This window comes from Schistocerca nitens, chromosome 2 (genome assembly GCF_023898315.1).
Source record: "Schistocerca nitens isolate TAMUIC-IGC-003100 chromosome 2, iqSchNite1.1, whole genome shotgun sequence".
Taxonomy (NCBI): Eukaryota; Metazoa; Arthropoda; class Insecta; order Orthoptera; family Acrididae; genus Schistocerca; species Schistocerca nitens.
The window spans coordinates 108,817,421-108,843,674 of NC_064615.1; the positions used below are offsets into that span (position 1 = coordinate 108,817,421).

At 42.1% G+C, this 26,254-nt stretch overlaps 1 protein-coding gene across 1 annotated transcript in view; it reads left to right on the forward strand.

The window, feature by feature from the left end:
* The first annotated feature begins 13,740 nt into the window (after nt 1–13,740).
* LOC126234862 (ras-like protein family member 11B) overlaps nt 13,741–26,254 on the forward strand; it is a 351,905-nt gene continuing 339,391 nt past the window's right edge. The window contains exon 1 of the mRNA XM_049943603.1: nt 13,741–13,918. The gene's annotated coding sequence lies outside the window, so the exon portion shown is untranslated. The remainder of the gene's footprint in view (nt 13,919–26,254) is intronic.

Sequence of the window (26,254 nt, forward strand, 5' to 3'; positions counted from 1 at the left end):
TGCATTTCAGTACAATTTTCCATTGTTACAACCTCTCGATACACCACAGCATCATCTGCAAAAAGCCTCAGTGAACTTCAGATGTCATCCACAAGGTCATTTATGTATATTGTGAATAGCAACTGTCCTACGACACTCTCCTGCGGCACACCTGAAATCACTCTTACTTCGGAAGACTTCTCTCCATTGAGAATGACATGCTGCGTTCTGTTATCTAGGAACTCTTCAATCCAATCACACAATTGGTCTGATAGTCCATATGCTCTTACTTTGTTCAATAAACGACTGTGGGGAACTGTATCGAACGCATTGCGGAAGTCAAGAAACACGGCATCTACCTGTGAACCCGTGTCTGTGGCCCTCTGAGTATCGTGGACGAATAGCGCGAGCTGGGTTTCACACTACCGTCTTTTTCGAAACCCATGCTGATTCCTACGGAGTAGATTTCTAGTCTCCAGAAAAGTCATTATACTCGAACATAATACGTGTTCCAAATTTCTACAACTGAGCGACGTTAGAGATATAGGTCTATAGTTCTGCACATCTGTTCGACGTCCCTTCTTGAAAACGGGGATGACCTGTGCCCTTTTCCAATCCTTTGGAACGCTACGCTCTTCTAGAGACCTACGGTACACCGCTGCAAGAAGAGGGCAAGTTCCTTCGCGTACTCTGTGTAAAATCGAACTGGTATCCCATCATGTCCAGCGGCCTTTCCTCTTTTGAGCGATTTTAATTGTTTCTCTATCCCTCTGTCGTCTCTATCGATATCTATCATTTTGTCATCTGTACGACAATCTAGAGAAGGAACTACAGTGCAGTCTTCCTCTGTGAAACATCTTTGGAAAAAGACATTTAGTATTTCGGCCTTTAGTCTCTCATCCTCTGTTTCAGTACCATTTTGGTCACAGAGTGTCTGGACATTTTGTTTGGTTCCACCTACCGCTTTGACATAAGACCAAAGTTCTTAGGATTTTCTGCCAAGTCAGTACATAGAACTTTACTTTCGAATTCATTGAACGCCTCTCGCATAGCCCTCCTCACACTACATTTCGCTTCGCGTAATTTTTGTTTGTCTGCAAGGCTTTGGCTATGGCTATGTTTATGTTTGCTGTGAAGTTCCCTTTGCTTCCGCAGCAGTTTTCTAACTCGGTCGTTGTACCACGGTGGCTCTTTTCCATCTCTTACGATCTTGCTCGGCACATACTCATCAAACGCATATTGTACGATGGTTTTGAACTTTGTCCACTGATCCTCAACACTATCTGTACTTGAGACAAAACTTTTGTGTTGAGCCTTCAGGTACTCTGTAATCTGCTTTTTGTCACTTTTGCTAAACAGAACAATCTTCCTACCTTTTTTAATATTTCTATTTAAGGCTGAAATCATCGATGCAGTAACCGCTTTATGATCGCTGATTCCCTGCTCTGCGGTAACTGTTTCAAATAGTTCGGGTCTGTTTGTCACCAGAAGGTCTAATATGTTATCGCCACGAGTCGGTTGTCTGTTTAACCGCTCAAGGTAGTTTTCAGATAAAGCACTTAAAAAAATTCACTGGGTTCTTTGTCCCTGTCACCCGTTATGAACGTTTGAGTCTCCCAGTCTATATCCGGAAAATTAAAATCTCCACCCAGAACTATAACATGGTGGGGAAATCAACTCGAAATATTTTACAAATTATCCTTCAGGTGCTCAGCCACAGCAGCTGCTGAGCCAGGGGGCCTATAGAGACATCTGAGCATGCTTTAACCGTGACCTTCACCCAAATTATTTCACATTTCGGATCTCCGTGAATTTCCTTCGATACTTTTGCACTTCTTATCGCTATAAACACGCCTCCCCCTTCACTGTCCAGCCTGTCTCTGCGGTATACATTCCAATCTGAGTTTAGGATTTCATTACTGTTTACATCGGGTTTCAGCCAACTTTCTGTCCCTAGTACTATGTGGGCATTGTGACCGTTTATTAATGAGAGCAGTTTTGGGACCTTTCTATAGACTCTCCTGCAGTTTACTATTAGCAGATTAATATTGTTATTCCCTGCTGCATTTTGCCTACTCCTATCTTGCTCGGTCTCAGGAGGCGTCTTGCCAGGCCTAGGGAGGAAATTCTCTAACCTAAAAAACCCACATGTGCACTCCACACGTACTCCGCTACCCTTGTAGCCGCTTCCTGCGTGTAGTGCACGCCTGACCTATTCAGGGGTACCCTACATTTCTCCACCCGATAGCGGAGGTCGAGAAATTTGCACCCCAGATCTCCGCAGAATCGTCTGAGCCTCTGGTTTAAGCCTTCTACTCGGCTCCAAACCAGAGGACCGCGATCGGTTCTGGGACCGATACTACAAATAGTTTGCTCAGATTCCACCCCGCGAGCGAGGCTTTCCGCCTTCACCAATTCCGCCAACCGCCTGTACTAACTGAGGATGACCTCTGAACCCAGACGACAGGAGTCATTGGTGCCGACATGAGCAACAATTTGCAGTCGGGTGCACCCAGTGCTCTCTATCGCCGCCGGTAGGGCCTCCTCCACATCTCGGATGAGACCCCCCGGTAAGCAGACAGAGTGAACACTGGCCTTCTTCCCCGACCTTTCCGCTATTTCCCTAAGGGACTCCATCACCCGCCTAACGTTGGAGCCCCCAATAACTAATAAACCCCCCACCCCCGTGTGCCTGCTCGGACCTTGCTGAAGGAGCGACCACATGTCCACTCACAGGCAGAGCGGGCGAGCCACACGGCCAGCCTCCACATTGACCCTCCTCATCGTGCGCCGCGAACGCCGCTGAACCCGCCACTCCCCTTGGGGAGAGGGTGGCCCAACCGCGCCCGGTACACGCGAAGATGTATCGACGGCAGGGACAGTGGGTGAAGCATGTAACACCTGGGGTGTACCATGCGACGCACCAGACTCCCCACTGCCGCTACACTCCGAGGCAGCAGCCTGAATACGGTTGACCGCGGCCATCAACACGTTCAGCTGTTCGCGAGCAGTGGCCAGCTCCTCCTTCGTCCGTACACAGCAGTCACACATCCTATCCATCCTAAGAAATCAGTTTACTGTAGAGAGTTAATCAACTTTTACTAGACTGCTAATTCACTAAAGGCGGCTGATTGTTGACTAAACTGTGGTTGCTAGACACTTCTTGTAGAAAACAATTAAAATAGCACTACCTGCCTCTGAACTGTATTGAAAACAAACACTAGCACTACTGGCACTATGGTTGACGAAGGGACTATCTCTGACTGTATTCAAAACAAACACGAAATCTTTGGAACACTATTGCCAGCACTCGACAATTAATCCTTCCTAACAGCAAAAACACACGGAAGAAGTAGTGACAAGTAAGAAAAATACAGTTTGTAACGCCGGAAATGCATATCCTTCTATTTCCATCTATTGTACTATAAATTTTTTTCCTTATTTTGTTACCTGAATATATGACATTTCTGTGCCTTTATATATTGTAATTGTTTTACTATTTGTATATATATATTTATGCATTTATGTCGATGTATAATTGCTTTGTTTTGTAAATATTAATTGTATTTTTACGCTGGGTCTTGCAGCATGCTATCGAACGAATACATCGATAGGTCGTGTGGAGAACGAAAGCGTTCATGATCTTTGGCAGTGTTAACTCTGTCGCGTGGAGCGCGGGCAGAGCAAGAGGGAGTCTGGCGGGAGTAGCGAGTGGAGCAGGTGTGTTGAGTGACGCTCCCGCGAGTTGCCGCGCTTTCGGGGTTTGGCAGCATGTAATTGCGCTCGACTTGCGATGATAGTTTCTGACATAGTGTCGCGGACGGGAAGCATTAGCTGGCGCACATCAAGAGCCCGTTTCGTCTGGTGACCGTGTCGAGAAGAAGGCGCGCCAGCATCCAGCTACTGCAACAGCGACGGCCGACAATGAGTGACTGTCGCCACCTCCTCGATCGACGACTTCATACCTTCAATCAACCAACAAGGAAGACTAAAAGCACGTAAAGTTTCAGAACTGTATGGCAGACCTCAGCTTTTAAAATTGTTGCATCACAAAATTACAGCAACTTAGCATGAACCTTTGTTGCTCATTGTCCCAATTGCATTGCCAAGCAGGGTCCCTTCCTTTTCCGAAATGAACCCGAGTGTCGTTGAAATTCAAACGCCAGCATTAAAATAATATAATTCAATTTCACTGCCTTAATATCAAAGTTCAGTTAAAGTATTCATAGCTGGCTACAATATTTAGATTACACGAGCACAAATTAAGAGTGCGAGTTTTGTTGGCATATTTTAGCTTACCTGTGACTGCAGCTCAGCTTGGTACGTACTAAATTTTACTATTGTTAATTGTTCAGAATCATTTAATTCAAGTTCGAAGTTAAACCTCTTATTTCTAAATTGTGTAGATTCAAGTAGCTTTTGAAATGATTGTTGACGTAGCCCAAGACTAACTGTATTTTACTGAATTTCGATATGCTTCAGAAACAAAGTTCACTATTAATTTCAGTCACTAAACTAACTTTCAATTTTCCAGTTTTATTAATTCTTTTGCTAAATTAAGTCAGGGTGTAGCGAAATTTATTACTTCAGACAAACTTTCAGTTTTCACACAACACGTGTCAACCTTCAGTTGCCACGCTTTTAGTGCTAATTATATGTGCAATAACCTTTCTTTTTCAGTTATTATAGTAATTGTCCATAGGACTGGCGACCGTAATTTCCCCCAAATCTCAAATATCTAATTACCGCTAGTTAATTGTTAAGGTAACGGCCGCACATTTACTTTCTTTATTAACTTTACCCCATTTCAAAATTAATTTCCACCAGTTTCATTTGCATTTTTCCTTTCATTTAGATGTAACCCTTTCCTCCCTCTTTACCGACAGATTAACTTCGGTGACGATTGCTTTTCCCAAATTTCCATTAGGTACACACGGTTTAATTTTTCACTGTCATTAAGGTCGATAAGTGAGGGGGAGGTTACAAGTTAATACTTAAATTAACGTAGCTCGCTGCACAGCAGACGTGAAGCAGACGGCAGTTACGACGACACTGACACTACTGGCACTATTAGTGGGAGTTTGCTTCACCTTAATACAGCGATCCATATACAACCCCAATAGTAGCTGAAAAACGAGAACGTTACTCGCTTAGACAAACAGAAAATAATTAAAGTTTGCTGTTGTACCCAAGAGGCTGAGTCTATATTTTTTTACACCAACAATCATACACGGTGGCCATTGATATTTCGGTATGCTCTGCGTTTCTCTAGGAACCCAGGCCGCCACATTCTCCACTCGTTATTACTGTGTGCTGGTTGCAGCATCCAGACACTTCACAGGTGCGTTACAAATAGACATATACAACACAGCTACACGTTACGAATGTGGCGTCTTCTATAGATGTGCCCCTTTCGCAGAAGATATCATGACCATTGGCAGCACTCACTCTGCCTGCAGTAACGATCGCGACAGCGATTAATAGGTTGTTTGACTATTTTCAATAAGTATTCAGAAATTGCAAAACTTTTTTTATTGATCGCGAGAAATTTCATTGTGGAATGTCTACAACACATAATCACCTTGAATTATAATCAGTGCTATATACAGCACTTGCCCGCACTATATCTTTCTCCATGCTCGTTTACCGTTATCCTCGCACTGCCTGGCCACCCCTTTGTGTCTCTGTTCTCGAATGCCGACCAGTCAGGGGCTAGAAAAGGCAACGCTTCCTTACAATGGTGTGCTGATAGTGGGAGAAGAGAAATACCTTTTTCAGCCATTTCACATATCCGACCAAGGACCCAGTGCGTTATCTCAACACAACGAGCGTCCCCCAGTTAATTGTACCCATATTGCACAATATTACTGTTCTCCTGTCTCCCATTAACCCAAAGTTATACCTCAGATTTTGCAGGTCTGACCATAGAGGCCAATTAGCCAACGTATTATAAGGTACTTCAACTAAGTTTACTTTCCTTTGTAAAGTGATTACTCCAGCGCTGTGATCGACTACAAGTTTTTCATCCATTGGACACACATCCGACCGTTCAACAAATTCCTATTCTAAGAATACAGAAGGAACTATTTTGATATTTTTATAGCCGTTCATCGCATCTTAAACGTGATACTTAGGTGACGTGCGTCTCCCCTACTCATATTATTCTTTAGGTACAAGACAGAATACGAGGTGCAACAATAAAGTAATGAGACTGATGTGAAAAAAATGTTGCTTCTCGCTTAAGTCAAGTTTAGTGTTGTCTCCTTCGAAGTAGTTCGCTTCTGATTGCACACACTTTTTCCAGAGCTTCTGCCACTGATGGTAACATTTCTGGAACTCATCTTCTGTAATATCCTCCAAGACCCTCGTCATAGTTTTTTGGACATCTTGTGTTGTTTAACAATGGTGTCCTTTGACCGCCGTTTTGACTCTTGGAAATACAAAAAAGTCCCACGGGGCGATATCTGGAGAATAAGGTGGCTGTGGTAGTACTGAAAATTGTTTTGAGGTTAAAAACTGCTGTACTGACAGAGCAGTATGGGATGGCGCATTATCGGGATGCAGGATCCAGTTATCATCAATGTTGGTACGAACATGAAGAACTCTTTTACGAAGTCTTTATAATATTTCTTTGTAGTAATATTGGTTAAGTGTTTGTCCAGGAGGCACCCACTCTTTATGAACAATTCCCTTGGAATCAAAGAAGCACACGAGCATGCATTTCACTTTTGACTTTGACATGCGAGCTTTTTTTGGTCTGGGTGATCCCTTTGAGCACCATTACAAAATTTGTCGTTTTGTCTCTGCATCGTACTGAAACAACCAACTTTCATCACTAGTGATAACTCGGCTCAGCAATTCTAGATCAATTTCCGTTTGGTCTAACAGATCGGCTGCCACATTTTTCTGTGTTTCTCTTTGTTGTGGTGTGAGATTTTTGGGGACTATTTTTGCACAAATCTTTCTCATACCAAGATCTTCAGTTATTATTAGACGAACCGTTTCTCGATTGATATACAGTTCTTCTGCAATAATTTTCACGGATAATCTTCGATCAGATCGTACGGGTTGATGCACCCTGGCCAAGTTGACATCCATCTGTGCGGTCGATGGTCGTCCACTTGTAATCTCCCCCTCACTTATCGACCTTAATGACAGTGAAAAATTAAACCGTGTGTACCTAATGGAAATTTGGGAAAAGCAATCGTCACCGAAGTTAATCTGTCGGTAAAGAGGGAGGAAAGGGTTACATCTAAATGAAAGGAAAAATGCAAATGAAACTGGTGGAAATTAATTTTGAAATGGGGTAAAGTTAATAAAGAAAGTAAATGTGCGGCCGTTACGTTAACAATTAACTAGCGGTAATTAGATATTTGAGATTTGGGGAAAATTACGGTCGCCAGTCCTATGGACAATTACTATAATAACTGAAAAAGAAAGGTTATTGCACATATAATTAGCACTAAAAGCGTGGTAACTGAAGGTTGACACGTGTTGTGTGAAAACTGAATGTTTGTCTGAAGTAATAAATTTCGCTACACCCTGACTTAATTTAGCAAAAGAATTAAAAAAACTGGAAAATTGAAGCCGGCCGCGGTGGTCTCGCGGTTCTAGGCGCGCAGTCCGGAACCGTGCGACTGCTACGGTCGCAGGTTCGAATCCTGCCTCGGGCATGGATGTGTGTGGTGTCCTTAGGTTAGGTAGGTTGAAGTAGTTCTAAGTTCTAGGGGACTGATGACCACAGCACTTGAGTCCCATAGTGCTCAGAGCCATTTGAACCATTTTGGAAAATTGAAAGTTAGTTTAGTGACTGAAATTAATAGTGAACTTTGTTTCTGAAGCATATCGAAATTCAGTAAAATACAGTTAGAATTGGGCTACCTCAACAATCAATTCGAAAGCTACTTGAATCTACGCAATTTAGAAATAAGAGATTTAACTTCGAACTTGAATTAAATGATTCTGAACAATTAACAATAGTAAAATTTAGTACGTACCAAGCTGAGCTGCAGTCACAGGTAAGCTAAAATATGCTAACAAAACTCGCACTCTTAATTTGTGCTCGTGTAATCTAAATATTGTAGCCAGCTATGAATACTTTAAATGAACTTTGAAATTAAAGCAGTGAAATTGAATTATATTATTTTAATGCTAGCGTTTGAATTTCAACGACACTCGGGTTCATTTCGGAAAAGGAAGAGACCCTGCTTGGCAATGCAATTGGGACAATGAGCAACAAAGGTTCATGCTAAGTTGCTGTAATTTTGTGATGCAACAATTTTAAAAGCTGAGGTCTGCCATACAGTTCTGAAACTTTACGTGCTTTTAGTCTTCCTTGTTGGTTGATTGAAGGTTTGAAGTCGTCGATCGAGGAGGTGGCGACAGTCACTCATTGTCGGCCGTCGTTGTTGCAGGATCTGGATGCTGGCGCGCCTTCTTCTCGACACGGTCACCAGGCGAAACGGGCTCTTGATGTGTGCCAGCTAATGCTTCCCGTCCGCGACACCGTGCTAGAAACTATTATAGCCAGTCGAGCGCAATTACATGCTGCCCAACCCCTAACGCGCGGCAACTCGCGGGAGCGTCACACAACACACCTGCTCCACTGCACTACTCCAGCCAGACTCCCTGCTCAGCCCGCGCTCCACGCGGCAGAGTTAACACTACCAAAGATCCTAAACACTTTCGTTCTCCACACGACCTATCGATGAATTCGTTCGATAGTATAGTTTTCCCTAGGCCCGGCCCAGCGTATAAATACAAATAATATTCACAAAACAAACCAATTATACATCGACATAATTGCATATATATATACAAATAGCAAAACCATTAGAATATACAAAGACACAGAAATGTTATATCTTCAGGTAACAAAATAAGGAAAAAAATTTGCAGTGCAATAGATGGAAATAGGAGGATATGCATTTCCGGCGTTACACACTGTGGTCTTCATCTTCAACATTCGTTCTGACTTCACTAAATATTTTATGCCAACGAAAAACTTAAGCTCCTGTCATAACCTCCTCTCCAAAGGCTTTCTGAATCTTACCATAAGTTGTCATCGCGTTTTCACCCAATTTAACGCAAAAAGAAACGGCATACCGTTGCGCAATATTGTGCGGTTCCATTTCCGTGACGAGAGACACAAACACGTGTTAACTCGTTACAGCACAACTCACGACTGAGCAGTTACATCGGTGTGTCGCTTGGACTAGAAGCAGCTTATAGACCAAAGTCAAAGATATTGTGGCTACGCAAGCCTGCAGTTTTCCCTCATCTTGCAAAGAAAATCAGTCTCATTACTTTACTGTTGCACCTCGTATGTTATTGGATAATCTTCTTTTTGAGCACTTACTTAAGCCTAACAGGGATTTAGACTGGATAGAAGAAGAACTAAGGATGGTCGCTTTCACTTGCTAGCCTCAATAAGCTGTGAAAAAAGTTTTTGTGAAAATAGTTGTGTGTTTGGGTGCATAATTATTCACAGTCATTGCTGTTGTGCATATACACTTAGGTGACAAAAATCATGGGCTAACGCTATGCACATGTTACAGGTGGCGGTAATATCGCCTACACAAGGTATAAAATGGCAGTGGATTGCCACAGCTGTGATTTGTATGTACGCAGCTTAGTCGCATCAAAAGATTAACGTGATTATGACCTCATGCCAGGAGGGAACAGGCTTTGACGCGGTATAGTAGTTGGAGCTAAAAACATGGGGCATTCTGTTTCGGAAATCGTCACGTAATTCATTATTGCGAGATCTGCAGTATGAAGAGTCTGCTGAAAATACAAAATTACAGGAATTACCTCTCACCACAGACAACGCGGTGGTCGACGAACTTCACTTAACGGCCGACGACGGCCAGTAGTGCTAACAGGCAAGCAAAACTGCATGAAATAACCGCAGAAATCAATGTTGGACGTACGACGAACGTATCCGTTAGGACATCGCGGCGAAATTTGTCGCTAATGGGCCATGGCAGCAGACGACCGACGCAAGTGCGCTTCCTAACAACACGACACCGCCCGCAGCGTCTCTCCTGGGCTCATGACAATATCGGTTGGACCCTAGACGACTTCTAAACCATTTCCATGTCAGATGAGTCCCGATCTTAGTTGGTAAGAGCTGATGGTAGCGCCCGAGTGTGGAGTAGACCCCACGAAGCTATGGACCCAAGATTTCAACAAGGCACTGTGCAATCTGATGGTAGATCCATAATAGTGTGGGCTGTGTTAGCATGCAATATTGACTGGGCTCTCTGGTGCAACTGAACTGATCATTGACTGGAAATTTTTATGTACTGCTAACTGGTGACCAGTCTGCAGCTCGTGGTCTCGCGGTCGCGTTCTCGCTTCCCGAGCATGGGGTCCCGGGTTCGATTCCCGGCGGAATCGGGTACTTTCACCTGCTTCGAGATGACTGGGTGTCTGTACCGTCCTCATCATTTCATGTTGCCTGTATAACCGCCCATAGTTGCATAGCAGATCGCCGTCGCATGGGCTCAACAAGAAATATTGAGCCACGTTGCCTGTATAACCGTCCATAGTTGCGCAGGAGATCGCCGTCGCATGGACTCAACAAGTCGTTCGAAGACCCCACCAGAAATATTGAGCCACGTTGCCTGTATAGCCGTCCATAGTTGTGCAGCAGATCGCCGTCGCATTGGGCTCAGCAAGTCGTTCAAAGTCTCCCAGCAGAAATATTGAGCCACGTTGCCCGTATAACCGTCCATAGATGTGCAGCAGATCGCCGTCGCATGGGCTCAACAAGTCGTTCGAAGTCCCCAGCAAAAATTTTGAGCAACGTTGCCTGTATAACCGTCCATAGTTGCGCAGCATATCGCCGTCGCATGGGCTCAACAAGTCGTTCGATGTCCCCAGCAGAAATATTGAGCCACGTTGCCCGTATAACCGTCCATAGTTGTGCAGCAGATCGCCGTCGCATGGGCTCAACAAGTCGTTCGAAGTCCCCAGCAAAAATTTTGAGCAACGTTGCCTGTTTAACCGTCCATAGTTGCGCAGCATATCGCCGTCGCATGGGCTCAACAAGTCGTTCGATGTCCCCAGCAGAAATATTGAGCCACGTTGCCCGTATAACCGTCCATAGATGTGCAGCAGATCGCCGTCGCATGGGCTCAACAAGTCGTTCGAAGTCCCCAGAAAAATTTTGAGCAACGTTGCCTGTATAACCGTCCATAGTTGCGCAGCATATCGCCGTCACATGGGCTCAACAAGTCGTTCGATGTCCCCAGCAGAAATATTGAGCCACGTTGCCCGTATAACCGTCCATAGTTGTGCAGCAGATCGCCGTCGCATGGGCTCAACAAGTCGTTCGAAGTCCCCAGCAAAAATTTTGAGCAACGTTGCCTGTTTAACCGTCCATAGTTGCGCAGCATATCGCCGTCGCATGGGCTCAACAAGTCGTTCGATGTCCCCAGCAGAAATATTGAGCCACGTTGCCCGTATAACCGTCCATAGTTGTGCAGCAGATCGCCGTCGCATGGGCTCAACAAGTCGTTCGAAGTCCCCAGCAAAAATTTTGAGCAACGTTGCCTGTTTAACCGTCCATAGTTGCGCAGCATATCGCCGTCGCATGGGCTCAACAAGTCGTTCGATGTCCCCAGCAGAAATATTGAGCCACGTTGCCCGTATAACCGTCCATAGATGTGCAGCAGATCGCCGTCGCATGGGCTCAACAAGTCGTTCGAAGTCCCCAGAAAAATTTTGAGCAACGTTGCCTCTATAACCGTCCATAGTTGCGCAGCATATCGCCGTCGCATGGGCTCAACAAGTCGTTCGATGTCCCCAGCAGAAATATTGAGCCACGTTGCCCGTATAACCGTCCATAGTTGCGCAGCATATCGCCGTCGCATGGGCTCAACAAGTCGTTCGATGTCCCCAGCGGAAATATTGAGCCACGATGCCTGTATATCGGTCCATAGTTGGGAAAGTGTCGCCGGTGCAGGATTTTGTGCACGAACTGACCTCTTGCTTAGATCCCATAAATGTTCGATGGTATTCATGTCAGACAATGTGGGTGGCAAAATTATTCGTTCTAACTGTCCAGAATGTTCTTCAAACCAGTCACGAACAACTGTGGCCTGGTGACATGGCACATTTTCATCCATAAAATTTCCGTCGTTGTTTCGGAACACGGAGTCCATGAATGGCTGAAAATAGTCAATGATTGGTTCAGTTAGACCAGAGGGCACAGCCGATACCATTATGGAGCACCACCAGCTTGCACAGTGCCTTGTTGGTAACAGGAGGCTATGGACTCGTGATGTCTGCGCCAAACTCGAACCCTAAATCAGCTCCTACCAACTGAAATTGGGACTCATGTGAGCATTCCAAGGTTTTCCAGTCACATATGATCCAAACTATAAGGCCATGAACCCAGGAGAGGCGCTGCAGGCTGTGTCACGCTGCTAGCAAGGCGGTCGCATCGGTCGTCTGCTGCCATAGGCCATTAACGCCAGTTTTCGCTGCAATGTTTTCACGGATACGTTCGTCGCACGTCCCACATTGACTTATGCGGTTATTTGACGCGGTGTTGCTGGTCTGTTAGCGCTGACAATTCTACGCAAACGCAACTGCTCTCCATCGTTAAGTGAAGGTGTAAGTAGCGTGAAGCGCACTTTGTATGTATCCTGATGGCTAAAAGAGCCACGCGCACTTTGAATAAGAAAATGCTATCCGACATTGAAATCAACGTCAAGTAATGCCACACGACAAACAAGAGGTTGCGCTGAGTAGGAAAATTAGTAGAGAAGATATAAAATGTAGAGTGGCAATGGCAAGGAAAGTGTTTCTGAAGAAGAGAAATTTGTTAACATCGAGTATAGATTTAAGTGTCAGGAAGACGTTTCTGAAAGCATTTGTATGGGGTGTAGCCATGTATGGAAGTGAAACATGGACGATAAATAGTTTCGACAAGAAGAGAATACAAGCTTTCGAAGTGTGGTGCTGCAGAAGAATGCTGAAGATTAGATGGGTAGATCACACAACTAATGGGGAGGTATTGTATAGGATTGGGGAGGAGAGAAGTTTGTGGCACAATTTGACTAGAAGATGGGATCGGTTGGGAGGACATGTTCTGAGGCATCAAGGGATCACCAATTTAGTATTGGAGGGCAGCGTTGAGGGTAAAAATCGTTGAGGGAGACCAAGAGATGAATACACCAAGCAGATTCAGAAGGATGTAGGTTGCAGTAGGTACTGGAAGATGAATAAGCTTGCACAGGATAGAGTAACATGGAGAGCTGCATCAAACCAGTCCCAGGACTGAAGACCACAACAACGACAACAACAAACATTGACACTGTGAATCTCGGAATACTGACTACCTTAATGATTTCCGAAATGGAATGCTCCATACATCCAGCTCCAACTACCATTCCCTGTTCTGAGTCTGTTAATTTCCGTCGTGCGACCACGATCACGTCGGGAACCTTTTCACAAATATCACATGAAAACAAATAACAGCTCCACCACTGCGCTGGTCGTTTACACTTTGTGTAGGTGGTACTGCAGCCATCTGTTCACGACATCTCGCTATGCCATGACTTGTTTGTCACCCCACTGCACGTCTACCTAGGTACTGGGAGCCGCAGACGAGGTGGTCGCTAAGTGGCCCGCCTGGGACGCAGGGACGTGCCCGCAGCGCTCTGGGCGGCCGTCTCCATGGCAACGGCGCGGCCGCTTATAGCGGGCAGAGCTGTAGCGCCAACAGAGCGCCCAGTCCGGCGCGCGCTGCCGCTGCCACAGACAGCCCCAAGACCCAGCCAGCGTCGCGGAGGCGTCCGGTGACACACGCTGCCTCAATGCACCTGTTGATCTGTTTCTGTTGCACTAGCAGCTGCTTACTCAGATAATCCACGGCTGGAGACTCGACTCATAGCCCTGCGTCAGACCAACAGTGTCCCGCCAACAGGTAAATCGTTCAGTTTTATAATTTTTTATAGCCGGCCAAATCAAATTATGAACGAGATGGTTTAGCGACCTCAGTAAGCAGTGCATACGAAATTTCTGCGTGTTCTGAACGTATTCAAATTACCAACAGTGCACTTCGATAATTGTTACACTGGTGAACTTTTTTGTGCTGAAATGTGGTAAAATAGGTTGCAAAAGTGGTAATACTAGGTAAATGGTTTATTGACAATGTTGGAGGCGGAGTATCTACATATTTAAAAATATTCTTTAAGATATTCAGTTGTTGGTACATAGGCCTTAACGTTACAATGGAATTCCACAGTTTCATTTCTACAATTCAATCAACACCACTTTATATAAATTTTAAAGCTTTTTTTTACACAGTTGCTTTTTATGGCACAATAATAAGTGGTTTCGGCCACAAGAGTCATTTTCAGATGCTAAGAGCAACATTTGTTGAAAACATTGTTCATCCTTTGCTTTACAACAATTGGTGAAGACATGTTCATGCGTTGTTCGACTATGGATGAACGTGTGTTCACAAAAACCTCTCTTAGCATCTGACTACTGCTGTTGCGGCCGAAATCGTTTATGACTGTTTCATAAAAAATGACTGTATCAAAAAAATTAAAATAAAGAGTATGCAAAGCTATATAACATATCAGCCACCGTCATCTTAAACGAAATGTAGTTGTTCCTAACTCATTACTTTTAACTTTGTGGGCATTTTGTCTTGCAAATCTCGTGGTCGTGCGGTAGCGTTCTCGCTTCCCACGCCCGGGTTCCCGGGTTCGATTCCCGGTGGGGTCAGGGATTTTCTCTGCCTCGTGATGGCTGGGTGTTGTGTGCTGTCCTTAGGTTAGTTAGGTTTAAGTAGTTCTAAGTTCTAGGGGACTTATGACCACAGCAGTTGAGTCCCATAGTGCTCAGAGCCATTTGAACCATTTTTTTTTGTCTTGCAAAAAATGTGTGTGAAATCCTATGGGACTTAACTGCTAAGGTTATCAGTCCCTAAGCTGACACACTACTTAACCTAAATTATCCTAAGGACAAACACACACGCCCATGCCCGAGGGAGGACTCGAACCTCCGCCGACACTAGCCGCACAGTCCATGACTGCAGCGCCTGAGACCGCTCGGCTAATCCCGCGCGGCTTTGTCTTGCAGAAACGAATAGTTCCCAGTAATCATTGTCTTGCTAGGTTTAAAAAACTACAGTAGCGCTCAAAAGTATTTTGTTAAAAGCATTAATTACAATTACATAAAAACAAGTGCGTAATAGAAAAAAACTGCCAGTATATAGTTGAAAAGTATGTAATTATAATCCATTTAGTACAAACTACATTTTCTTTAAATAAAGTTATCTTACATCGAAACAGAAATGACAGTTCTTTCGTCTCAAAAAGTAGTTTGTAGATCTAAGTATGTAAGGAAAAAGTACTATTTTGGAATCTCAAGGACAAATCAGTATTTCATTGCATACCCATGGTCTTCGATCACAGCCACACATCTATTTGGCACAGAATCCACAACCTTTAGTAATAGGTCGAGTGGACGTTTTGATCATTCGTCCAATTACGCAGCAGACTGATCCTTGCTTGAGTCGATCCAACGCATCCCAGAAGTGTTCCATTGCATTTAGCTCCGGGATCTGTGTCTGTCATTCCAAAAATTTGATTTTTGTTTATTTGAATAGATTATTTTGAAATGGCTGAAGGTGTGTTTTGAATCATTGACCTCCTGAAATATCCATTTACGTGGCACATTCTTTCTCCTATTGGAATCAGATTGTTTTCTAAAATATCATTGTACAGCAAACGATCCATTTTGCCTTCTATTTGGACTACAGGACCAACACCACGTCTACGAAAACATCCCCACACCATGACGCTGCCACCAACGTGCATAATAGTCGGTACCCAGTACCTCTTTCTGTTCCTTTATGTTTTTTGATCGACATATATATGGCACTAGACTAGATTTCCTCTGGTGCATGTTTTTTTTGTCACATTTAACATGCCTTTAGCCTATGGAAATCCACTGTACACTTGAAATAACTCTGTATCGCCATACCTTGAGATACATCCAAAGCTGTGGGTTTTCTATGGATGTATCGTTACAGTGTGGAAGCGCTATAACAAATATGAAAATGACGCGCGCAGAATCGCGGTTTGAGGGAGGGGGTCTTGGTGCTCGTTTTCTATTTCAGCTAGGAACAGAAGATCAAAAGTTTTCTTTTAGCCCGGACCATCGGTCATTTATATAGCCATTCGAACATATGCCTTACTGTATCTATGGTACAATATATTAAGCAAGGTTTGGACTATGAACCAGAACTTGCGCCCAGGCAAATTATGCTAATCGACTAATTCGTTTTGCAAAAGATTTTCATTGCGGTAATTCTCACAAAATTTCACCACTTTTACGTTCACAGTTCGGATTTTACATGCAAAAACAGTCATTCTCGTTCGGATTTTACATGCAAAATCAGCCACCCTGAAATACCTCCGGACTAGAGTCAGACTAATGGTCAGAATTTGGTCCTCTGGTGCATCAGACCTTGGTCTATAATAAGTTTTAACCGTTGGAAAAAATCTTGCTTCGTTTGGATTTTATGTGTAAATAACACGTTTTTCTATGAGGTTCTTACTGCGCGCGACTTCTATACTTTAAACTTGTACGAATCGGTTCAAACTTTACACTAAGCTAGATCAATGGATAAAGTCAAAATGAAATTTTTATCATCCAGTAATACCATCCATGTAATAGGAAGCGTCCCAGAGTGGGTATGCATGAATCATTAACTTAAATGCGACGTTGTGTCATATTGCACAACATGAGAAATGGCTTGTTGGATGACATGGTACAACGCAACATGTTACGCTAAATGACAACATGCATCAGCTTAGTTTGAGAAGATGCATTATATTACATGATATGGGTATTCATAATAACAAGTAAAAAATTGCGAATTTGTCAAGATGTTTTGACTTAAATTCACGGAAACTGCAAGATCAACCAAAAAGCTAGTTCCCTTCTTTTACACCCCTAACTCTCCTCAGGACATATTCGCCTTTTTTGTGCTATGATAGGAGCATTTTTCCTTCTGGTGTTTATGTGGTAGGAGCAGAATTGTAAAACTATCCTAGATTACCGCAGACTGTTGTAAGTAAGCATATACTACAGTATTTTTCCTAATAGCTTAGGTCAATTACGGTGGTACCCGTGCTACAAGTACGTTACGTGTGTTGCATACCTGTCGGACGTTACTTCATTATGATCATTTTCTTTAAGTTTACGATCTGTGTCTTGCTAAATTCCCCTCAAACAGGAAGCGTGAATCGTCTATAAACTGAGTGAGGATACATTAAGCCTCAGGTAACCTGTAGAAAATTTTGGTTTACATGGTTATCCTTCTGTTTGTTAACTTAGAAGTAAACAGTATTTATAGCAACATTGAAATTTCAGGTTTTATTCTAAAATTGTTGATTTGCTATGTGAAACAGAAGGATGTTGTAGAAAAAATAAAGAAAATAATACTCGTCAATAATACAGCACTAGAAAACGTAATTTCCTGAGCAAAAAAATAAAATAAAATAACGCAAAATAAAACTATATCAAACTTCGCTTCAGTACTTCCTCGAAATTATATGAAAAATATTTCTGTTATTTGCAAACAATTTTCGCATTTATTAATAATAACCGGAAACCCTTGCCTTTGACCTTGATGAAGAACGTTTTATTGAGTACAAAATAGCAACAGTAATTATATATTTTTCTTACGTTTGTGCACATAAACTGTACTTGTATCAAACGTAAATATTTTGGTTACATAATATCGCAGAAGTTACGTAATCAATTAATTTTTATTAGTAATGAAATACAATTTATATTCTGTAAGGATGTAAAAGACACAATGGATGTGCGATTCTAATTGTGTATTATGTGCAAAAACAAACAAACGAAAAACAAAGACATTGTCGGCTTTCAGTTTCTCTCTTACAAATTCGTTTCTGTTTCTTTCCCTACCAATGCTACCAGTATTGCCGGTAATCCTACCATTTACTTAGTCAGTTATGTAGCATACTACAGCTACCGTAGTATTGATAGAGCGCAAATCCAGGTAGGAGAGAAAACGACCCTAGGCTGGACTAAGATCAGTAGCGCAGTGTTGTGTAAAACTTAACCCCAATGTTGATGGAAACGTTATCTATAGTTCCAGCTATGTGAAGACAAGAATGACTCCATGGATATGATCATGTCTTGTCCAGATCCTTATTCTTCTTCCGCTACTAAAGCTTCCTTCACAACAGTTATCACAATCTGAATAGGCCTACGTTTTTGCCGTTGTCACTTCAGTGCTTCAGTTGCAGGTGCTCAGTACATGTTTCTGCACCAGTGTTGTGTTTAGACCCGGAAAGAAAAGGTAGTCATGTCTCTCTTATGCTTACGTTGAGATTAGGCAGTCCCGTCGTCTGCAGATGGTCAGTTAAATATTAACTCCATCATCTATCAGTTTACGATATATGTGGTGTACTTTTCAAATTTCTATCTGGCATCATTTTGAAATCACTTTTTATTGTACATATAGCTAATATGGAGAAGATGACGATTTTGTAAAAATATGAGCTTTGAATATTTTCTCCTCCCATTACTCTGAGGCACTGTTACAAAAATGTACTTGCAGCTCCTTTTGTTAATTGCTCACTGACGAGACAGATTCCGACAAATGACTAACTATCGAAAGAGTTCAGTGTGTGGAACACCTGAAGAGGCGCTAAAAGCAACAGTTACTGTCAACAACGCATTGCGGAAGTGAAGCTGTAGCGTTTGTGTCACTCTTTAATCGCAAGAATTTTTACATATTTTCTTTCATAGCTTGTTTCACCAATAGTGATCATTGTCAGACCAGTTTAAGTAATTTGAAGACAAAATCATTTGTGCTAATCGTTCTTGGTTTCTCATAACTTCATTGTTTCTTTTTCAGTGAAGTTTACTATCTACGTTTGACTGATTTCAAAGAGGATGCTAGATGCACTAAGTGCGACATAGCCATCGCCGACTACTAGAGGAGTACAGTAATACAATGTGTTACGTCCAGTATAAGAAGAGCCAGCAAAGAACGGTATAAAAAGGGATGTTGCACTGATTGACTGTTCCATCGGTTCTTCGTAGAATATATCGTACGTTATGAATGAAAACACAAAGGACACTGGTGTAATACTACACTAGTGTCGTGTTCGTTTTCATTCATAAAAAGAGGTGTGTTGATGCACAGACAGGTCAACAAGTTTCTAAACGCAAAGTCAACTCTTCCTTCTGTCTACATGTGTGGCAGAAAATGAAATTACTTTACCGTTCGTCTCACAGAGAGTAGATTAATCTAGACTGGAGTCATTAGATTTTCTGTACCATCTTCTACTCATATTTCAGAACGTCAAAGAGGACAGTAACGTTTATGAAAGGCACTTATGCAAAGCCTTCACAATCAAACATCGGCAATAACTCAAGTGCTGGGATACTGCAAGACGAAAGAAAATTTTATTTATTGATTCTAGACCACTTTCTTAAAAACCAAGACTTACTTATACACATACCAAATTGCATTTATGTAGTTCATTGTGACAGTCATTTTTGAGTGATCTCCTTCTATACTGGGTCTAAATAAAGTTACTGTACGCACCATATTACTTTGTTATTTCCGTTCATTTCTGCTGCTATTACTCTAACGTATCGATGATTTTCTGTAAAATGTGCTACATATAGTTTCCCTACGTCAGCTTTTTCCACTCTCCATCGCATGCTCCCTTCACGTCACAGAAAAAGAGTCAAAGATTTTCGCTAGGTTCAATCTGTATTAACTGACCACATCACCACCTGAATCACAAAAGAGACATAATTAACACGTCTGTAACGGGAACAAGACGAATGTGTGAGGCTCATCACCTCAGACGCGAATACAACACCTGAAAAGCTTTCTAAGGAGCAGTGGGATCTTCAGCAGCTACATAAGAAGTGTCACAGAATCAAACACTCGGCGAAGTGACACGTCGGACAAAGAAATGTCGGGTACAGTCCTTTCCTCGAAAGTCCTAGAGTGGCGGACAGAAGTGGTAGTACAATGCGCAAACACGGCGTAAAGGCTGTATATAAACCGACAGAGAACGTCAAAGAGTGTCTCAGAACGGCTGAGGAGAAAAGAGACTCACTTGCAGTATCAGAAAATAAGCGGCACTGTAGGTTGGGGTAGGTAGAAAAATCGGCCGTGGCGTAGCACGCGCTGTGTGAGACAGACCACATTGTGAAATTCGCTGGCACAGAAGTTCTTACTGTAGGGAAGAGCTATTACACCCTCTTGTTCAGTGAAGCTATAGAAATACACAAACATGACGACAGCTTCAACAAGAAAGAAGAAAGCCGCAATGTGAACGGATCCTGGATTCCTGTGCTGCAGAGAAAGACTGGTGCTCGTACCAACGGGAGAACCGCAGCGGAATTGACCACAAAAAAGCCCTTGGATATTGGCGCACCAGGTACATGTTATAATCTGCGGCCACGAGCTCGATCCAGTCCACCACCGGCAATGAAGTGTGAAGCTTTGACAATGCCAGCCACTCGTTCTGCCGAAACGTCAGAAAAATTATCAAACAAACGTCGCCCAAAGAACCAGAGAAAGAAGCCAACAGCTATTTGTTATGTTAGCTGAGTTCACTATACTACGTGTCATCTGCTGCTATTAGTGCTATTACAACAACTACGACTCCAGCTACACACACAACGACAACAACAACAACAATTATATCTGTTGTAACATCCCTACCGCCGAAGGTTCGAGTCCTCCCTCGTGCATGGATGTGTGTGTTGTTCTTAGCATAAGTTAGTTTAAGTTAGTTTAAAGTAGTGTGTAAGTCTAGGGACCTATGACCTCAGCAGTTTGGTCTTTTAGGTATTCACACACATTTGTTATAACAAATATCTGAACTCCCTATTACTACCACCACCACCTAGAGTCTAATACAGCAACTACTACAAAAACTTATGTTAAAAGTACTAAATATAATGCAAGGAATTATACTGATAATAATAATAATAATAACAGGCTGCTAATACCATTACTTTTGATAATACCTATGTCTCTGAAGGTGAGAGGGCAGTTAAGTAGTACGTTATCTTGTATTATACGCATTTTCTCTTCGCTAAATATTGAGAAACACTTACACCCGTTACTGTTATCGGAGTGTGCAGTTTCTCTTGTTTCTCTCTTCATTCTTTTCCATGTCGGCCATGCTGCCGGGTTCGGCAGTATCTTACTACCTGCAGACGACGTGATGATGGATCAGAGCGCTTCGCTTATCTTTCCCTGAGAACCATTGACTCTTCTTTTTCTTCTCGGATACTCCTGGGCCCACCTACCTTCACCAAGACCAGACCAAGAGATCAAAATGCTAACGGACCAAGCGACCAGAATTCTATCGGACTTTTACTCATTCAGTGGGTTGGTCTGCTGGAATTTTTGCCTTTGCTGTAGCGTTCGTTATCTACAGCCTTGCATTTTATCTGAGACGGCATCGGTCAGAAGATTTACAATATGAAAATCCTCTGTTACTCTAACTATGTCGACAACAGTTTTAATTGATGAAAGGATAAAATATATAAATACAGTAAATGAAGCAGGCAAAAAGGAATATAAACGTCACAAGAATGAGATCGACAGGAAGTGCAAAATGGCTAAGCAACGATGGCTAGAGGACAAATGTAAGGATGTAGAGGCATTTATCACTGGGGGTAAGATAAATACTGCCTACAGGAAAATTAAAGAGATCTTCGGAGAAAAGTGAACCACTTGTATGAATATCAAGAGCTCAGATGGAAAACCAGTTCTATGAAAAGAAGGGAAGGTAGAAAGTTGGAAGGAGGCTATAGATGGTCTATAAAAGGGCGATGTACTTGAGGGCATTATTATTTAAATGGAAGAGAATGTAGATGAAAAAGAGATGGGTCATATGATACTGTGTGAAGAATTTGACAGAACACTGAAAGACCTAAGTCGAAACAACGCCCCGGAAGCAGACAACATTCCATTACAACTACTGATAGCCTTGGGAGAGCCAGCCATGATAAAACTCTACTATATGGTGAACAACATGTATGAGACAGGAGAAATACCCTCAGGCTTCAAGAAGAACATAATTAATCCAATCCCAAAAATGAGAAAGTCTTGACGGGTGTGAAAATTACCGAACTATCAGTTTAATAAGTCACAACTGCAGAATATTAACACGAATTCTTTACAGATGGAAAAACTGGTAGAAGCCGACCACGGGGAAGATCAGTTTGGATTCCGTAGAAATGATGGAACACGTGAGGCAATACTGACTGTACGACTTACCTTACAAGATAGATTAAGGAAAGGGGAACCTAAGTTTTTAGCATTTGTAGACTTAGAGAAAGCTTTTTACGATGTTGACTGGAATACACTCCTTCCACTTCTGAAGGTGGCAGGGGCCAAATACAGGGAGCGAAAGGCTATTTACAATTTGTACAGAAACCAAATGGCAGTTATAAGAGTCGAGGGGCATGAAAGGGAAGCAGTGGTTGAGAAGGGAATGATAAAGGGTTGCAGTCTATCTCCGATGTTATTCAACCAGTATATTGAGCAAGCGGTAAAGGAAACAAAAGAAAAATTTGGAGTGGGAATTAAAATCCATGGAGAAGAAATAAAAACTTTGAGGTTTGCCGATGTCACTGTAATTCTGTCCAAGACAGCAAAGAACCTAAAGCAGCAACTGAACGGAATGGGCAGTGTCTTGAAAGGAGGATATAAGATGAACATCAACAAAAGCAAAACGAGGATAACGGAATGTAGTCGAATCAAGTCAGGCGATGCTCAGGGTATTAGATTAGGAAATGAGTCACTTAAAGTAGTATATGCGTTTTGCTATTTGGGGAGCAAAATAACTGATGATGGTCGAAACAGAGAGGATATAAAATGTAGACTGGCTATGGCAAGGAAAGCGTTACTGAAGAAGAGAAATTTGTTAACATCGAGTATAGATTTAAGTGTCAGGAAGTCTTTTCTAAAAGTATCTGTATGGAGTGTAGCCATGTACGGAAGTGAAACATGGACGATAACTAGTTTAGACAAGTAGAGAATAGAAGCTTTTGAAACGTGGTGTTACAGAAGAATGCTGAAGATTAGTTGGGTAAATCACGTGACTAATGTAGAGGTAATGAATAGAACTGTGGAGAAGAGGGCTTTGTGGCATAACTTGATTGGAAGGAGGGATCGGTTGGTAGGACACGTTCTGAGGCATCAATGGATCATCAATTTAGTATTGGAGGGAAGCGCGGAGGTTAAAAGTCGTAGAGGGACACGAAGGCATGAATGCATTAAAGATATTCAGAAGGATGTAGGTTGCAGTAGTTACTCAGAGATTAAGAAGCTTGCACAGGATAGAGTAGCATGGAGAGCTGCATCAAACCCGTCTCTGGACTGAAGACCACAACAACAAGTCTTAAGCATGTCAGCTGAAGAATCCATACATACAACATAACACCTTATTTCAAGGTTATAAAAAAGGTAGGAACTTACTACAAGATTCAACATAAAGTTTAACAAACTCATAAAAAGGATATAAAAATGTCAAAATAGGGATATTTATATAAGTCTAGCAGATAATGTTTCAGGAGTTATTATTGGAGTACACCCTGGTAGACTGTGAAGGATCCCTTTTGGAAATAACTCATAAGGTATCTTCACTCTCGAGGATTCCTAGTCCACCCAGGTACTCAAGAAAGCTTCTCTACAGTTTGGAATAATATGAGAGACTTAGTTATCTACTGAAACGGGTGTCCCAAGAAGCGTACTCCAAAATTTCAGTCGACAGACGCTCTTTGCTCGAGAGAAGTAAGCGTCTAGCTTCGAATCACGGCCCAGCAAGAACTTTGACCAAAGAAGAAACTTTTCTGACTTTTTCGAACCTGAAAGAGATTTGTAGCTTAAAGCATGCCAAACATTAAGGGCCAAGTACGTCAAAAGAACTTTCTCGTTTCTCCCTAAACGAAGTTCGAATTACACAAAGATGACGTAGTTGTCACCAGAATTGCTTATGCATATCTTATTTTTAATCTGTGCCACTTGTACCCATGGAACATCTGCACGTTTTGTTGGAGTGCCTGGCATAAAACTGGTGCATGACACGAAAACCCGTAAGCTGTAACATGCCAATGTCATTTCTCACCTTTCCTCCAAGCTCAACTCAATTATTATTACCAAATTACTACATGTTCTTCCGCACGTCCTCCACCTACGACTCCACCTAGACTCAGAGGACGCTTTTTATCAGCAACATGTCGGTCCGGCAATGGACAATCCATTTGCTGAAGCTATGTCTAAAATCTACATCAGTTTTTTTCTGACAAGCAATATAGAGACCTGCTGTTTACATAAAATGTTGATGGCGTATTTGCACATTATTTACTAATTTATATTTTTAGTGTCGCTGTCACGTACAAATATCTAAATAGAAATAATTCAAAAGCCAAGACCGTTTAAATACTGTTTACTGGATAACCGGTTTCAACACACTAAAGGTGCGATCATCGGATCTGAATGTAGATTAACATTTATAAACCACTTGCATATAACGATACATGAGGCAGACCAGCTGATGTAAAATCAATGTCACAAAAAATAAAAAACAACTGCTCCCATGGTCATTCTTTCCATAAGATATATAAAACCGAAGTCACAAGATAAAACTATTTCGTACATGACTGCTGCTCGCCTAACAATGGTCGGCATCACACGTTTTGTTGAAGAGCCTGGCATAAAACTGATGCATGATACGAAAACTCATAAGCTGTGTGATGCCGACCGTTGTGTACCAAATAGTTTTATCTTGTGACTTCGGTTTTACATCTCTTGCCATGACAATGAGAACAGTTGTTTTTTTATTTTTTGTGACAATGATTTTATATCAGCTAGTCTGCCTCGTGTATCGCTATATCCAAGTGGTTTATAAACTGACGAAAATACGAAATTGTTAATACGAAAAACAAAAGCACATGTCGACAAGGGAACTGTAACACTAGTATTCCATCCCAGATACTAAAACTTGCTGCCGACAAGATAAGACTGACTGCGCGATAGCACATCTTGTCCTTGAACAATGCACGACTCTCAAAATGTGCAGTTTCAGCTAGAGAGATGTAGTACGATAGAATGCACAAGGGAAGGAATTATATAAAATACTAACAAGCTTAACACGAATGGACAGTCTGTACATATCGACCGTTTTCACATTTTGTAGCGTACATCAAAACCTCATGTTTATCCGCTGATTGTGAATATCGTGCACACCAGTTGTATGTATATCGTAGTTCATTTACCAGGTTCGTGTGATGCCACGATATAACGGATGTTGTGGCTTACATGTACTCGCCGGTGGATAAAATTTTTGTGAAGCGTCTACTTAATGTTCCGCAATTAATGGAAACAAGGCATCAAATCTGAAGAACAATCTTTAACGAATGAATGCAGGAAGTTTCATCCTCATCGTTACCGCACGGAATTTTGTAACCAAGAAAAAGATCGAAATATAGAAATGATAATAAGTTACTGATTCACTGAAGATGGCAGTAATTCGAATAATTACATGGTTGAATATATTCAGATTGCAGAATAATTACCGTCGCCATCTCTAAAACTAGCAAAAGATAATAATCTTGGTTAATTACTAATGTGACTTTGGAACCACCTAATAGCTGGGATTGCATAATAATGCAACAATTGAACAAAATGGACACGAGCAATCTTGGGTGTTTAAGACACGTGGAACGTGAACAAAACGATGTTAATTTGTAATTCACTGATATTATTTATAATTTCGAACATCAATTATAGGTAATTACCAGCAACATTTCATAGAAAAGTGTACTGAATTACGTAACTTACGGTAATGCGATCTGTTAGAAAATTGCAAAATCATGACAAATACTACTTACTGTTCCTTAAGGATTACTTAATTCTGTCAGAGACAGCAAAGGACTTGGAAGAGCAGTTGAACGGAATGGACAGTGTCTTGAAAGGAGGATATAAGATGAACACAACAAAAGTAAAACGAGGATAATGGAATGTAGTCGAATTAAGTCGGGTGATGCTCAGGGTATTAGATTAGGAAATGAGACACTCAGAGTAGTATATGCGTTTTGCTATTTGGGGAGCAAAATAACTGATGATGGTCGAAGTAGAGAGGATATAAAATGTAGACTGGCAATGGCAAGGAAAGCGTTTCTGAAGAAGAGAAATTTGTTAACATCGAGTATAGATTTAAGT